At 37.7% G+C, this 17,737-nt stretch overlaps 1 pseudogene; it reads right to left on the bottom strand.

Moving 5' to 3' along the window:
• Window positions 1–235: 235 nt before the first annotated feature.
• On the bottom strand, window positions 236–1,226 carry LOC124974973 (hsp90 co-chaperone Cdc37-like; annotated as a pseudogene).
• Window positions 1,227–17,737: the final 16,511 nt, after the last annotated feature.

The following is a 17,737-nucleotide window of genomic DNA, read 5'->3' as shown; positions in this document are numbered from 1 at the left end:
TGGAAGAGAAAAGCAGGGCTGAGACTGGGGGTAGCAGCAAAAGTGGAGGAAGCAAGGGGCTAGAGAAATGGTTTTTATTTTTTATTTTCTGTAAGGGGAGCACATAGGCCTATAGCCAAGCGGGTGGGTGGTGGTGGTGCCTGGGGTGTCATGTGCTGACATCTTTCTCATCATCTGACTTGGAGATGGTTTCCAGCAATAGGTCCCTGGGACTGCCTCCTTCCCCTCTTTGGCCTTACTTGGAGTTGGAAACCCAGAGATCAGACTTAATGCAACACTGTATGTGGTACTTCACATCAGTGGGTTCCATCTTGCTGATGGCATCTTGGAGCATGTGCACATCCTTCACATCAAAGAACTTTTAAAGTTCCTCATGGAGGAACTCATAGACCTGGGCAGAGTCCAGGTAACCAGGGCTCAGCTGCTTCTTGAACTCCTCTGCCTCATACCCCTTTGTGGCCTTCTTGATGTGCAGCTTGGTTCGGCTCTGAACATGTTCTTTGCAGGCCTCCAGCTCATCATTAAATCCCTCCCTCCATGCACAGGTGGGTTAGCTATCTTAATCTGAGTCTGAACTGTGTGAGGCAGGCAAGAGAATCCACCTGCAGACTCTTGGTTAACTTCAGGATGAAATGCATAACAATTGTCTGGTGGGCCACATGCTCCATGAGTGCACATTTCTCCTCTAGGTCAATGCACCAGATAACCAAGTAGCTGGCTGTCTACTCACACACCAAGTAGATATTGGCAAGGTACTTCTGGCTGTCATCCCAGCTGCAGAGCATGCCAAAGTGCTGGTCTTTTTCTACTCCTCCACAAAAGTTTTGGATTTCTGATCCCTCACTTCCTCAGAATCATCCTCTGCCTTCTCAGGCTTGGTATTGACCTTGATTTTGATGAAGCCATCTTTACTGAGTGTGTCCAATTTCCAGAATGTGCTCTTTTCCTTCTAGCACATCTCCAGTTTCTTCTCCCAGCTCTGCTCCTCAACCTGCAGTAGCACCAGGTCTGCCTGGCCACCTTTGGCCCCCTCCAGCTCCTTTAGTCACCTTGTTCTTGCATTCATAGCAACCCCTGACCATCTCTTCCTTCTTCTGGAATGGATCCATGTGCTCCACCTGGGCCTGGTGTTGCCAGAGGAAGAGGCTGGTCATATCACTGTTGGGGTGCATTTCATCATTATCATAAGACACTGGGATATGGTCCCACAGGCTGTAGTCACCCATCTTGACTTGGCAGACCAGCAGCTCTAGCTCTGGTAGAAGAGGTGACAGCAGTGCTGAAGATTTGGGTTGTGGTTCTCCATTTATATTTATGTAAGCAAAGCAAAAAGTTTAGGGAATTGATTTTATACTTAAATTACACTCTAAATTGATGTACAAGGGTATGTAGTCTTCAATGGCTCATTAAGGCTGATGAAAATTATCAGTGAATTTCTTAAATGAATGGAGATGTATGCTTTTCTTAATAATGAAAAATTACTTGAATTTTTATTACACAACAAAAAAATTATGGATTAGCACATGTATACATAAACAGCTATAATTTTTATAATCCATTATGTTTATTATTTCTCATTATATAACTGCTAAATTCATTCTCAGTAACAGAAAATATCTGGAATGTACAAAATAAACAGAAACATATAAAATTTAATAAAATAGGACTGATAAACTTGTTATGTTATTTATCATTAATTAATTCAAAACATACAGTAGTTTATGCAACACATGTATTTCATGAGCATATCTGAAAAGCATTTTCCCCACCAGGAGTAATGTTTGTTACTTTTTACTTTCCAAAAATTTGAATGATTTTCAAAATTCACTGAATAAAGTTGTTTTTAAATTACTAAAATAGATATTGGTATTAATATTTATCCCTATAATAGTCCACATGAAATATGTTTAGAAACAAGAAAGGTTAATATATATTCTAAAATCTGGATTGCTTGCAAGAAGTGAGAAGTAGGACTGGGAAGATTTGTATAACTGAGTCAATTTGGAACCTGAGTCATAGTCATAGGGACCGATAGAGTAACTGGGAAAATTACAAATATTTCTCAATATACAGCCAGTAGCATTAAGTGAAAAGCAGAAAGCATGCTTCCTCTAGGATAAAACTGATGTCTGGGATATCAGAAAGTTTGAAATATCAAGCATCTTCAAGTATCTTATATAATAATATCTCTTTCCGTGTGTATTAAAAATCAAATTTCCCAGTAATGATTCAGAGCGAAAGTTTAATTGTATTTTTTAAAGCAGAGGAAGGGGGAGGCTTAATAGAGGTGTTTATAATAATCTGCCATAGAAAAGAAACAGGGTGCTAAAGAATGCATTTTGAGGAAAGTAACCGAGGGAAAAGTCTGGAAATTGGGAAAGAACTGATGGGAACCCTAAACAACAATGAAACTCAGAAAGGAAAAAAGCACACTGCAAAAACAAGCTACCCAGGGCTGAGGAGAAGGGGTTTCCACATTTCCAGGACAGGGTAAACCAGAAAAATGCATCAATCCCCATAGGAGCTGTAAGGCCTAACTACTGAAGAATTCCAAATTGCTCATAGGGTTTGAATCCATTTGGGGAACTGATTTGATTCTGAGTGAGAACTTTAGTCAAAAGAAGGTCATCTTGGTCACTTCTCAACTCCTAGAATCAAAGATGCTAAAACAGCTAGTCACCATTCTACCTTAGGATCAGGACACAACACCCAGATACTTCCAGAAACCTTGGACCTCTGCATACATCACAGGATGGAAAACAGAACTCTAAGTTTCCTAAAGATCTAGGACTAGAGTTATGGATGTCACATGCCTGTTGTGACCCATGACTGCTCTGTGGAGCCTAAAGAAGTTCTATCTAGAATACAGCCTTGGGACTTCAGTTCTTATCTCCCAATGCACTAACATCACTTGTATTTGTCTTTTAGGATTTGGGTAAGGTCTGTTCCACATCTGGCAGCAGTGGGACACTAGATGCCATTGTCACAAGCTACAGAATCATTGGTTTTCAGATCTGTAGGGACTTTTATGCTATGATTCCTGCAAAGATTTACATGTAACTTCATGAATTGCTGAAGTCTACACCACTTAGATGGTACACACAGATAATGGTGATACAGGTTACAGATGAAGAAATCACATGGAGGCTGCCCTTTTGAGTTTACCTACACCCAAAACCAAAGCACTATACCACTGATATTTTATATCCGAGTTAACTGAAGAAGTATTTTCTACAAAAGTTGCTTTGTAAAACTAGAAGTGGTAGTTTCTAAACAATATGTGCACACATCAACACGTAAGCATGAAAAAAGGAAGAATGACAACTCAATAAACATACAGAAATTCTCCTTAAATAGATCCCAAACTGCAGGAAAATTTTAAGATCCCTGAAAATGAATTCAAAATAAAGTTCCTAAAGAAACTCAGAAAGATGAAAGAAAATACAGATAAATAATACAATGAAATGAAAAATTGTGTCAATGAGGAATTCAACAGTGATTAAAAATAACAAAAAAGAATCAATCAGGAATTTTAGTATTGAAAATTTCTATGACTTAAAAAAAACAAGTGCTTCCATAATAGATTAATGCAAGCAAGAAAAAAAGGAATTTCTGAACTTTGTGATGGAACTTTTGAGATAATCAAGGGGAAAAAAAAAGAAAAGAAAAGGAGGAAGGAAGAGACAAATCAAGCAAGAAAGCAACCAAGCTCACTAGCTGGAAGTTTCTCAATACGTGATTTCAAAACATACTACAATACCATTGCCAAACCTCCATTCTCAATTCCCCTGAGATACAAGTATTAGTTTACTTAAGAGCATGAGAGGCAATTCCACACATGGTATACAGTTGTGAGTTCAAGGACACTGCTACACTTATTCCTTCCTATTGGCTAGAAACAGAATATGCCCACCACTCCAACATCTGAGTGTTCCTTTCATCAAAATAGTAAGGCCACACAATCACCCTTAATTTGAAGCTGGATTCTAGATGCCTGAGAAAGTAGGATACTCTTTGTGTTTGGTGAGTTAACTGCTGAGATGATTGATAAATCAATCACTATTAAGTATGCTGACTTCTTTGGAAGGAATTTTATGAATAAGGATTTAAAATTTTCATACAATGAACAATACAATCACAAGTGCTAATAATGTAACCAAGGGTATTGGAGCAAGAAAATGTTATCAATCAATAAAACTGTGAAATAGTTATGCGGTAGACGGTATTAAATAATGAGATAAAAATTTTAAAAGACACTTTCTCAGACACATACAGTAGCTAAAATGACACAGAAAAGGCTTGTGTTAAAGCTAGACATCAAAAATACTGCACAATTCAGTATAAACACAATTGTCATCTGCTATTCATATGCACACCCAATTCAACCAAACACATGGCCACTCTTCTATCCCAATACCCTGCAATACACTCTTCTCTCCTCAAATGCTTCATCCTCTTTATAGAAACCTACAAAACATACCTGTCTTTCAAAGTTCATCCTAAATGCTTCCTGCATCTTTCACTCTTTTGTAACCTACATATTTTAGGCATATAATTTATGGGAATGTGTTTTTGCACAAATGTCCCACTTTCCTGTGTGAAATTTCTTTCCTTTTGATTGTTTGGGATAATACCAATATAGCAGCAGCAGCTCTATGTTGTCTAATTTTCCCTTATATAATTCTTCAATAATCCTTATGTTTAGCTTCTTTGCATTTTTATTTTCAAGGCATGCCTTTTTATCTAGCATATCAATCCATGTGCATTTCCTTGAGAAATATTTTTTGTTACATGAGACAATTACTGATGTTGTACCTACATTTCTTCCATTTCATTGTGAATTTATTTTTCCTTTCTTGCCTTTTTACTTTTTTCTTCATTAATTAAGTCCTTTAGTGTACTATTCTATATTTCATAGGGATTTACTTTTGTGTTCTGCAGCTATAGTGGTATGGTTAGTTACAACATGAAACTTTGACTTATTGCCCATGTAAAGTAAACACTGCTGCTAAATTCCTAGCAATTCCACAATCTTACAAAAGTTGATAAAATGGCCTTACTTTTGTGATGATTATGATTATAAGAAGTAGTATATTTACAAAGGCATGATTTATGAAAAATAAAATATCTGGTATTTAAACATCAATATCATTTTATATTTCTAACATATTTTCCTTTTCCCAGTCTTTCCATAGTCTTGTGCTATGACTGTTTAAGACTTAAAAGTGTGCGACTGCCAGGGCTCTATCAGTTCAGCACTAAGAAACTGCTGAAATATCCCTTTCCCTGACTTTCAGAAGTTTGAATTTATGTCTTTGGCCCCAGAAGCTCAATTAATGTCAGTACAAACACAATGAAAACCACATGCTACACTGTTAAATACAATCATCTTGTTTTGATGAAAACCTTTCTAGAACCCAGTCAGGCTGCTGTAACTCTCCAAAGGATAATAAAATGTCAGAAACTTGTTCTTTGAGGATTTTTTTTAACAAAATTACATTTTCTATCTTAGTCTGAGTGTTCACAACAGAAAGTTTGCCCTATGACACCTTCTCACTCTGCCACTGTGGTCCTGGATTTTAGTCATGCCATCATAGTTGACCTACTTCTTCAAGACCCTTGAGGATTCAGGAAAGTTGCACTTGGGGTAACTGATTATTATGATGGATAAGCGGGTGTAAATCTATGTGTATTTCTTCCTGAGGTCCCACCAGAACTGTATCAAGAATGTCAAAAAGTCTCACAACCAAGAACATCAGAAACAGAATGAAGAGTGACAGAGATTTAAAACCAGGACTCGGGTCATTTTAATGAACGTGGATTTTAGAAAATCAGATGCCCATTGTGGACTAAGAATCCTGAAATACCAGAATGATTCTCAGATGACTCTGGATTGGTGATGATGGGCCTAAAGTAAGCTGATATCAGAATGAGGTGAACTAGCAGAGAAGCAAGTTGGTTTCCATCTTTTCTCTGCCCATGGTATAGCCTACCACCTATTCCCACTATTATTTATTATCTGCAGATGGTAAAACACAGCTGTGGAAGACAAATCCAGGCAGAGCAGGCATTATAGTATTAGGAGGTGAACCCTGTGTACCTCATGAATGTTGTGTGCTGTGACTTTCTCTCTTTCATGACCATATCAATCAAACCCTTCTCAGAAGGGAAGCCGACTTGCCAAGGCACAGAAAATAGGAACATTTTATAATTCTTAGAATGTAATGCCTATGGGAGGCCCACATTATTTTCTGTACTGTCATATCTCTGCAACTCTTGTCTTGCTAATGAGAAGAAAGTTTTCTGTATTCCCTTTATACCCAAAGACATGATGTTTCAAATTATCTTCAAACTTCTTTCTTTCATCAGATGTGTTCTCAGACCAGTTGCAAGAGGCATTACTTAGCTGAGAACCAAAGTATATGGGGACTATTATTCCCTGACAAAGATCCTGCTGGAATCTCTTTACATGCCAGAGAGCTCAACAATGACAGGCGACCAACAAACTGGGGAATGCTCTTGTCTTATTCCATTATACCTTCCCACACAGAATGAGTAAATACAGGAGTATAAAGATAGGTTTGCCATTTTTTTACTATTTGTTGAAGTTTAAACATTTATTTTCGTGAAAATATCAACCTAAACTCTTTCTCAGCAAAGGAAACAATGTGAAGACAGTACTTAGAAAATGGGAGGAAATTTTTACCACACACACATCAGATAGAGCACTCATCTCCAGGATATATAAAGAAATCAAAAACTGAACACCAAAACAGCAAATAACCTAATCAGTAAAGGAGCTAAGGAAATGAAGAGACACTTTACAGAAGACATAAAAATCAACACATATATGAAAAAGTATTCAACATCTAGCAATTAGAGAAATTCTAAACAAAACTAAGATTTCGTCTCATTCCAGTCAGAATGGCAATTATCAAGAACACAAACAAGAGCTGGCAAGGATATGGGGTAAAAGGTACACTCATACACATACACTGCTAGTGGGACTGCAAACTCGTGCAGACAATCTGCAAAGCAATATGGAGATTCCTTGGAAAATTTGGAATGGAACCCCCATTTGACCCAGCTAACCCACTCCTTGTTTTTTCCCAGAGGAGATAAAATTATCATACTACAGTGACATGGGTCAAATCAAAGATTATAGCAGCTCAATTCATAATACCTGAACTATGGAACCAATCCAGCTGCCCTTCATCAGATGAATGGATAAAGAAAATGTGGTATATATACACAATGGAATACTAATCTTAAAGATGAAAGAAATCATGGCATTTGCAGGTAAATGGATGGAGCAGGAGAATATCATGCTAAACCAAATAATCCAACCCAAAAAACCCAAATGCCACATATTATCTCTGATATACAGATGCTGATTCTTAAAGGTGGGTGGGCTAGGGAAGAAGAGAGAAACTTTGGATTGGGTAGAGGGGAGTCAGTGGAGGGAAATGGTGGGAGGTAGAAAATATGGTGTAATGAGATGGACACTATTACCCAATGTACAGGTATGTTTGCAGGAAGAGTGTGACTCTGCATCATGCAAAGCAAGATAAATGAGAAGTTGTGCTCCTTTTGTGTATTGTGTTGAAATGTGCTCTGCTATCATGTATAACTAATTAGAACAAATAAAAATTTAAAAAAGCAAATAACCATTCTTCATCCTTAGAAACTAATGGGAAGGTAACACTCTAAAGAATGTTTAGGCAGCCTTAAATAATCTTAAGAAATAAAAAGATATTTTATTATTCCTCCTCCCCAGGAAAAATGAAGGTAATAAATATTAATACATTCCTCTAAACTTTAAAGCACAGTTTTCTAAATAAGTTTTAATGTGGACTTAATAAAAATTATCATAACTGGTCTACTTTCTCTAAAACTTAAACAATTTCACACATTCCTGTTCCCAAATTACACTTTTGCCTCACAGTAATTTTCCATGACAGAGACTTTTCAAATCTACTTTTCATCCCAGAATCCACTACACCTATCCAATTCATTTGAATTATTATCCACAATTACTGAAAAATTAAAAAAACAGAATTGCACCATGACAAGTTTCATGGTATATTCAATCTCATAGAATCCAGCCTACAGAAACCATATACATCAGATCTACAACATAATTATTTTTCAATTAGTAATGTAAGATAATTATATTTCCATATGGAAACTCCCTCAAAAACAATATGCCCTGTAGCTCCACAATCACTAATAACAAAAACGTACAATCACTAATTATATATACAGCTAATTCAGACAAACCATGTAAAGAAATGTAAGGACAGGCTATTTATGGTTGGAAGCATGAAATGGGAACCACATGTGTTGGAACACACACTGAAGGGGAAGTCATGATCCATTTCTATGTGCATCTCGAAATAAAGGCTTCCATTTCAAGAGTGTGCACACAATACAGCATCTATCCCATGGTATTTGAAACAGAGAGTGCTCATATGTTATCTATTCTAGGTTCCTCATTCTCCCTTCTAAAAAGTACATACTCATGCATGATCTTTCTCTAAAGCAAACCCATGGGCAATGTTTTAAACACAGAAAATAGTGATGAATGGTTTGTGGCATATAATGATCTCACAATATATAATTATTTGGACTACATAATTATGAACCATAACTTACTTTTTTTCAAATAGTAACCTTGAAAACAAGCAAAAATAGACTGGGGTGTAGGTTATTTGTCCTTTTGGAACTCAGAAGTCAAGGGTGAAACAAAAGGATGGTGCAAAATGCATAGTGAAATAATCAGGGTCCTTAACAACACAACTGCTCTGATGAATACATTTTTCTCTCAAGGAGATCCATCCATTCACACTGTACACATGATCCATGGTGTGGGGTAGGAGGCACATATCCTCCCAGATTTCCAACAGGTTAATACAATACTTGTACCCAAATGAAGGTTTGCACTCTTGGTATCTGTCCATATGAATGCAACACCAAACCCCTGCTTTCTCTTCACTTCCAACCTGCATGCAAGAAGTCACACACATGCACAAGCACAAAAGTCAAGATTATAATTCTAACATCACCCAGTCAAGTAGACAAGTGCAATCTACTGCTTCAGTGAATTTTACCCTCCAAGCTTCTACCCTTTAATACAAGCAGAATTTAGCCCTGCTGTATGGAGGCTGTGCCTGAAGAGGGTTCCACAGAGGAAATCTGGAGCAATTCAGCAACCACTCCTACTTGAGTATAGACTGGCTGGAAGAGCAACAAAGCATACCCCAACTAAGTAACTTCACCTGTGTTACTCTAAGAGCAGCATTTACTCTTGGATTCCTTAAATGTAATTCAAGAAAGTGGCTCTTCTAGGAGGTTGATGCAGGTGACGTTTGAAGCACCATATGAAATCAAATGAGGACTCCACCCAGAACTCTGCACACACATGTGCACATGATTACACACATACACAGCCTAGCAGCTCCACCAACCCTGACACTTGGTACCTTGGACCCCACCCAGAGGGATAAAAAAATCAAAGCAAGTAAGCTGGATGGAGCGACCCCAGATATCTCCTGGTCACCTCTGACCTTATTCATGTCCCATTACAGGCACTTGGGTGGCACTTTGACATTTCTCACCCTCAGTCCAGGAGCTGCAACTTCACAGCAGACCACTTCTTGAGGTTCAAACCCCACCCCAACACCAAACTGACAGAATCACCTCTTTTGTTCCCTCCACAGTTCCTTTGATTAAGTCTTCTAGCAAAAACATTTCCTACTGGAGCAGAAAATTACTCCTTTAGCAAGGAGGTAAACCAATAAACCAAGTCACCCACTACTGTTACTCAGGTGAGTGCCAGGTGGCAAGCGCTGTTCTTACCTGGCAGTTGAGCTCCAGGCGGCCATCTCATGCAGGTCCTCTGTGTTTACACAGATTGCTGGGGTCCTGTGGTCCACCATCTCTTGGTCTTCTGTCTCTTGGCAGCATTCAGATCATTCTCCCTCAGTCTCCAAACCATCCTCAATTCCTAATGACTCTAAATTTCAAAATATATCCCTCCTTCTTTCTATCTTAAGTGTCAGGTTTCACAGTTCATGCTTCCTAATTCATCACCCCAATGTATGACCACCCCCACTACAGTCCACTCTTCTGGCTTAAAGCCTTCATCTGAACTTTAATTTCTTCCACCTTTAGAAATTAACTTCAAAACAGAAAAAGAACAAGTCTTCTGTGAAATCCGAATGTACCAACTATGGGAATACTACCTATTTTTATAAACTCTCAACTGCATAGCTAGCCCAGAGACCTAGGAAGTCATAAAATTAGACCTTCACAACTTTGTTACATTGAATCTTAAAGAACTTATAAATTTTTGTTCAGGGAGCAACAGCACCAAGATAGCCAAGTCCCAAACTGTCCTTCCAGATCTCAACAACAATCACCTTCATACACACCTTCATAGTTCCAAACTTTGGTCAGCTACTTATCCTATCTTCTTAGGTTTCTTGCTCAAATTGACAGAACTCCTGACAATATCAGAAAAGGCTATGCTTCCAGTTCTTATCAACGAGGTAGGTAAGGGACAAGGAAATAATACAATATATCTACTTACTAATGTTCATTTATTTCAGACATCTGCCCAGGGTCAAAAGCAGGAAAGAGCAAAATTGGCCTTGCTCTGTTAGCTACATTATCCACTTCAGAAGAACTCAAGTGATAGTCTAATATGTTCTCACTTCTGACGGTTCTACCAATCAACACTTCAATTTATACTCTGGTCTGCTCTGGATGCATTGCTGTGGTCTGAGTGTCTGTCCCCTCTAAAACTCATATTAAAACAAAATCACAATTTCATCTGTTAATGGTATGTGGTGGTGATGTTCTCAGGAGGCAATTAGATGAAGTAATGAAGATGGGACCCACATGACTGCATTAGTAGATTTACAAAAAGAGTAAGAGGGAATGACCCAAGTAAGTAAACTTGTTCTCTCACCCAGCGCCACCTTGGGACTCTACAAAAGTTTCCCCACCCAAGAAAGAAGTCTTTCACTACAAGCAGACTCTCAACCACAAAGCTCCCTGCCTCCAGAACTGTAAAAAATAAATGGTTTTTCTTTATAAAATTATTCAGTCTGTGATATTCAGTTACAACAAAGGAAAATAGACTAATGCAGCCACCCTAACTACTAACTACTATCTTTCTAGTCTACCACTGTCATTCCCTAAGTCAAAGTAAGTCACTATTTCTTTTGTTATTTATTTAGCACATCCTCATTATTATCCCTAAATTACTTCTAGGACTGTATCCTTTGGTTTAAACAGGACCTAATGTCCTCCTCTTTTGTTGTACCTGGACAACACTAGGCAAGGTGATGCTTTTCAGAAAAAAAGTAGTGACCAAATCCACCTGTGTTTCCAGGACCTGGAGCCAACCTTTAGCTGTACTTTCAAGGAATTAAGGAAGGGGACTACATTGGGCAGTGAGTGGGGGAGTCAGCGGGGTGAGGAGGTGGACCTTAACTAGGAAAATCCACTCCCATATAAAACCCTGCATGTAACTTCACACTAACTAAAATTATAATTAAATTTACATCAGTATTATTAGTATCTGTCTCTCTCTCCCTGCACTCTCCACTAAACTGCAAGATCCATGAGAGCAAGAATCATACCTAACCTGATTATTGGTAAAATCCCTATGAGTATCTGGCACATAGCTATAATTAATTACTTTAGCTCCATTGGTTAAAAAAGTAATTTAATTTATGCTTCAGAAAAGCTGTTATAAGGTGCTCCTCTTGTGGTACATATTACATCTTTTCTGGAACAGTTTATAATAAGATCTAATATTTCTTGAGATCTGGCCATTCTAAGATTTTTTAAAAGGATTCCTCTGTTTTCTACATGTATCCTCAATTAAACCTCATGAAAAAGCTACAGAGTAGATATTTTGATTATTCCCATTTTAAAGATGTGACATTTAAGACAGAGAGCTTATATAATTAATAAGAGGTTATACAGAGGAATGACAGAGATATGATTCAAGCCCAGGTAGCTCACCTAAAAACTCACACTTCTCATCACTACAGTATATCTCCCCTTCCTGAAAAGAATTCAAATTCTTAAATGCCAATGAACTAAGCCAAAATTAAATAAATGATATGAAGATAAATTCAGATATTACATACAAGTCACAAGTTCCACTTGACAACTCAAAAAGAAAAAAAAATCTGAATCATTCAAATGTCTGACTCTTACTGTTATTTAAAACAAATCAAAACTAAAACCACCCTTACTTTTCAAATGACTGACACTAATGGGATACTGAAACCCAAAACATCCTCATATTAAAAATGTTTTCTTCTCCTACTAAATCCCTGTCATAAAAATGCATAAAGGTGATCTTTCTCTGCCAAGGGATGCCAAATCACCAAACTGGACCTAACAGAACCGACATGTATTGCCCAGATTTTCCAGTACAGGAAGCATAAATGTGTGAAAAATGCAGATCTCCATGGTTTTGTCTTTCCATATCTTACAGCACAGGGTGTAGGGAAATAACATGCGTCAAGTTTTACTGGATCCTGCAAGATTTTCTTCTTTGCAAAACAATACCGGAAACCAATGCAAGGCATTTGACAGGGAATATGGCATTTGACAGGGAGCAAGAAGAAAATCTGAATTATTAGATTTCTTCCCAGCAGTTGCCTGTTAAGTCCTGACCATGCAAAAAGGTTGGATTTTAGTTGCTCTGCATTTTTGTAGTTTCCAATTACAAAACTCTCAGATATCTCTTCAAACATATTTTCTATTCAATTTCAAATCTAGCTAGTGGTTGGCAACTATGGCCTATGATCTGCCAAAACTGACCCCATTGTACTCTCTGAGCAACAACTAGAATGTTAGTGACAAGGAATTATCGCAGCTGACCTCATGATAGCTTCACCAAAAATTGAGACACTAGTAAATAGGTAGTGAACAACTCAAGTGTCACCCATCACCATCCTGCTGCCTTCTGTAATTTACAGAGTGACATGATCCTGTGGTCCTCCCTGGAATGAAGAAAGCTATTTGGAGCCACACCCATGTCAAAACATATACAATGAAATGCCTACTTCATCAGCAGCTTATAAGAACCTGTTGGCAGCTCAGAGATCTAAATGCCAGGAAGATGGTAGTGTCATTTTCCTATTCCAAGAAACCAAGGAAAGAGGGGCTAAGTCGAACCCCAGGAAAAACACACACACTTCCAGCTATTCCACACTATTTGATTCTTCCTTAATTTATTCAGAAGGTTGTATCTTTTTCCAAATCTCTTATTATAAAGATACTAAACTTAGTAACTATTCAATACTAAACTTTGAAATATCCCACTTAACTGGCTTTTAAGGCCAAAGAGTTCATATTTTTATTTTGATGCCAGAAGACTTTTCTTATCCATCAGGAAGAATTTTTTCTAAATGGATAATAAGGATCCACAGAGGAAATAGAAAGGAATCTAGTGCAATCTAAATACTCAGCAAAGTGGTCAGCATTTTTGTGCTTCAGGCAAACTTATCAATTCAATGTTTGACAAATTCAAACCCTACTTCCCACTTTTGTCTTAGTATCTCACACTGGTACCAGTACCTCCACTTGGAAAGTTCTCTTGCTTACTCAAATCCTCTCCGAATTTACACAAACTGCCCATGACCTGTCTGCCCATGGCCTGTCTTTATCCCTTCCAATAAAACATCCCTAGCCAACAATACTGGAAGTAAGGGCTCCCTCCTCTCAAATCAGAGCACTTTGCCTACCACTGTCTTGTGGTACTTATCACTTCTAAATGCATTGAAATATCTAAGAAGCAGTAAGCCCTGCACCAATTAGATGATCATCTCAAACATGCAACACATACAAGAAAGAGTTGAAAGATCAAGAGATTACTCACATTCAGGGAATAGCCTGCCAGTAATTTTAAGCACCTGGAAAAGCACTCCTCTCTTCAAGCATTCTGAAACAGCCTCCTTGGACATGTAGGTTTCAAATATGCTCCTTTTCTTCTCTTGCGTGAACTTGTTGTTTGACCTTTTGTCACCTGGTGAAGTGCCAGAACCATGTGAACCAACCACAGGGGACACTCCTAGAAACATGAGGCACCAATCATTTCTGTCCGCAAACAGCTCTGTATTTTAAAACTGGAGATAGTATGCTTATTGTTATTACTATTATTATTTAGAAAGATCAATAAAAGAATTAAATTCTTTAATGATGAATTCAGTCACAAAGAGGAAATAATGGGTAAGAAAACAAGAAGAAAAAAAAAACATGTACAATTGAGAACTGAGCTTTAAATAAGCACCAGAACATGCGTGGAACAAAATCTGAACAATTGGTTTGATATTCCTTGCTGTTTAAAGATACAAAATTTTAAAAATAAGAATTATTAAGAGATGGTCAATTTTCTGGAGAAAATGAAACAGCTGTGCACAATACATTAATGAATTAAGACAAAAAGAAATCAAACCTAATTCTAGAATAAAGATGGGAGAACAGTGAACAGTTCACCAGAAGAATTAGTCCCCTCATCCTAAGAGCTGCCCTCCACCTCCACACCCACTCCACTGGTACCTCAGTTCTCCTGCTGCCAGGACAAGACTATTTCCTTAGCTACCTCTTGTGGGTTACTAAGGGGCCAGAGGTTCAGTCTGTAGACAGAATGACTCATTACTGGTTCCAGTGGAACCTCCTCTGCTGAGCTCAGAGTTCATCCTGTCTGAGGTACTTCAGTTGTCACCAGCTGAAACCAAAGAGATCAGTGAGTGGAAAACATTCAACCTGCATCCTCCTCTGCCCTCCCAGAAATTTAGTACTTTGGTGCATTACAATTATACATATAGTGGGACTGTTACATACTTGTACATGCATGGAATATAACAATATAATTTGGTCAATTTTGTTCCACAATATTTCCACTTTACTATCCCTCTTTCCTTCCTCTGGCCCATTTCTCTAATTTACTGGTCTCCCATCCATGTTCATAAGACTCACATCATTTTTTTCTCTCTCTAGCTTCCACATATACGAGAAAACAGATATCCCCTGACTTTCTGAATTTGGATTTTTTTTTTTTTTTGCTTAAAAGAATGTTCTTACATTCCATCCATTTTTTAGAAAATGACATTAGGGTATTTTTTTATGACTGAATAAAACTCCATTGGGTAAACATGTCACATTTTAGAGGTCATCAAGCTTTTAAAATCATACTGAAGAAAATACAGTACCATAATTATTTAAGTATGGACAAATATACATATAATGGGAGGGGAAGGATATCTCCAGGTCATGGAATCTAAAAAAAATTGAGGAAGGATTTCAAGGCAGAACTGAGTGTGAGAGATGCCTACTCCTGGCAAAATGAAAACTTAAAAAGAGAGATACAGACAGAAATCACAAGTGGATTCTTACATGAATTCCCTAATAAAGAATGAATTACTTGTTTAGAGTCTCACCTATATGAAAGGAGGTAGTGGCCAATTGGAGATCAGGAAAACAGCTCGGTTTTTCAGAGGCACTGGGGATTTCTAAGCACTAATGAGCAGAGGAGAAGAACAACAGTTTAAAGTTGCTTCAGGGGAAAAAAAATCAACCTGGTCAAAGGCTTTCTCTGGAGTCAAGAAAGAGGAGCAAAGGCTGCACCTTAGGAAAGAATAAAAGAGATGGGCAAAGAAAAAGAGGGCTGCACTGGAGTTATGCAAACAGATACTGAAAAGAAGTAGCCCTTGACTAGTACCCCACAGCATGGACTGGCATATCTGGAAACCAGGGAGGTATGAGAAAGCCAGTGCATGGCAACTGGGTAGGTTTCCCCCTAGGAGGCCAGCTACAAATACTGGTCTTGTTCCCTAAACTTTTATTTTCTTCCAGAAATTCATCCTCTTGTTGCTTCTCAAATATCTTGTAATAATTTGGTAGGTGAGGGGGAGATGGCTTTTCTATTTTTTTTGATACAAGATTTATTTCCAACTATTTTCTATTCCATAAATTAGTACAGAAGAAGCAACCTCACTCTACACTCACTCTAAATGCCTTAATTCCCCAATTTCCTTCAGTATAGACTCACTTTTCTCCCTAAAACAAACTTCTCCTTACTTACCCTCTTTCCTTCTTACATTACAGACAGAAATACTCTTAAATATTTACAACCTCACATTCTCAATTTTATTTTTATCTATCTACTCTAAAACTTTACCACCAAACTCATTATTCTCTCCAGAGTTGCCTTTCTAATAATACCCAACCAAACTAAGATCCTGACCCTGCTCCTTTTATGCCTTTAAGCCACCACCTATAATTCCACTGCTCTCATTCCCCTCCCTGAGGAAGTTTTAAAGTGTGGTCTAGACTCAACACCTCTATTTCCTCCATTACATCCTCTTTACTCTGCCTTGGAATATGACTTTTGCATTAATATCTCTAACAAAATTATAATTTTGATACTGCTGCTTGGGAGGAAGAGCCTCATTACTAAAGCAGGCATGATCTTAGATGGAGGATTATATCTCTTTGCTTTTTGGATATTTTTTATGGCTATGCAAGACACCACTGACAAATTCTTCAGACTACAAACTTCTCACTTTTGGCCTCTGGTATACCTCAGTCTCATGGCTCTTCTAAATTTCTCTGAAATTCTCAGATTTCCTGCTGATTCACCCTCTTTCATAGGTTTACCTCTGAGGTTTCTACTATTTTCAAGGGTCTATTCATAAGACTCGTATCACTTCTCTGCTAGAGTTAAATCTACATTTCTAGACCTGTTCTCCAAAGCTCCTCTTTAACTTTCAAACTTCATGCTGAGTAATATTGTCCAGAATTTTGAGTGCAACATGTTTCTAATTCAATTTATAATTTTCCTAAAACTGTACTGTCCACCTATGCACTGTATCCAGATTAATGACATCATTATCATTCCTTGGCAGTAAGCAGTAATCATCTTATCTCTTTCCTCCATTAATAAACCTATGGTCAAATTGGGACTATTCTATTTTCATAATGTTTCTAAATAGATTCCTCCATTTCCAACTTGATTAGCACTATCTGAATTCAGGTTGCTGCAACAGTACAGCATAGAGATGACAAAAGTTTAAAAAGTTTAATAAGTACCTCATTCCATCCATGTTTCACCCAAAACACAGAAGATATTTTAGGAAGTACCTTTTCAAAAGCCTGCGGGATTCCTCACTGTAACTTTGTAATATAACCTACATTTTTATTCTCATTTTTTACTAAAAGAGTTTTCAGTACCACACTAGATGAATTTCTGATGAAAATGTTAGGTTGTGAGAGCCCATGCATGGCTTCAAAGTCTGAAAAATGACTTAAAAATACATTGGGTTACAAGTATAAACTTTGGAAGAAACAGAAACAACCACGTGCAGGTCCTGAAAAGTAAACAAATGGAAGACAGAGTGTTGGGAGGAGAAAACCAAAGTGACTATTACTGGGATGGATTTCCACTGTTTGTGTTTTTGTTTGGGGAATGGGAGAGAAGTGGATATTTTGCCCCAAGGACTGGCCATCATCATAGGAGTGATGCAGGGAAGGCAGCTAAAACATCCATATAAATTCCACAGATTCCCTGGCCAGAAAAGGAGGAAAGAGTTTGATCAAACATAGATGACTGCTAGTGGCAATTAAGGACAGGAGAATGCTGAAGAAAAGGTATCCCCTAATTCCTATGAACATTGTACAAATCTCAGTCTGAACCTTAATTCTTTTGCTG

Source organism: Sciurus carolinensis, unplaced genomic scaffold (genome assembly GCF_902686445.1).
Source record: "Sciurus carolinensis unplaced genomic scaffold, mSciCar1.2, whole genome shotgun sequence".
Lineage (NCBI taxonomy): Eukaryota > Metazoa > Chordata > Mammalia > Rodentia > Sciuridae > Sciurus > Sciurus carolinensis.
This window is presented reverse-complemented; position numbering and strand designations above follow the sequence as displayed.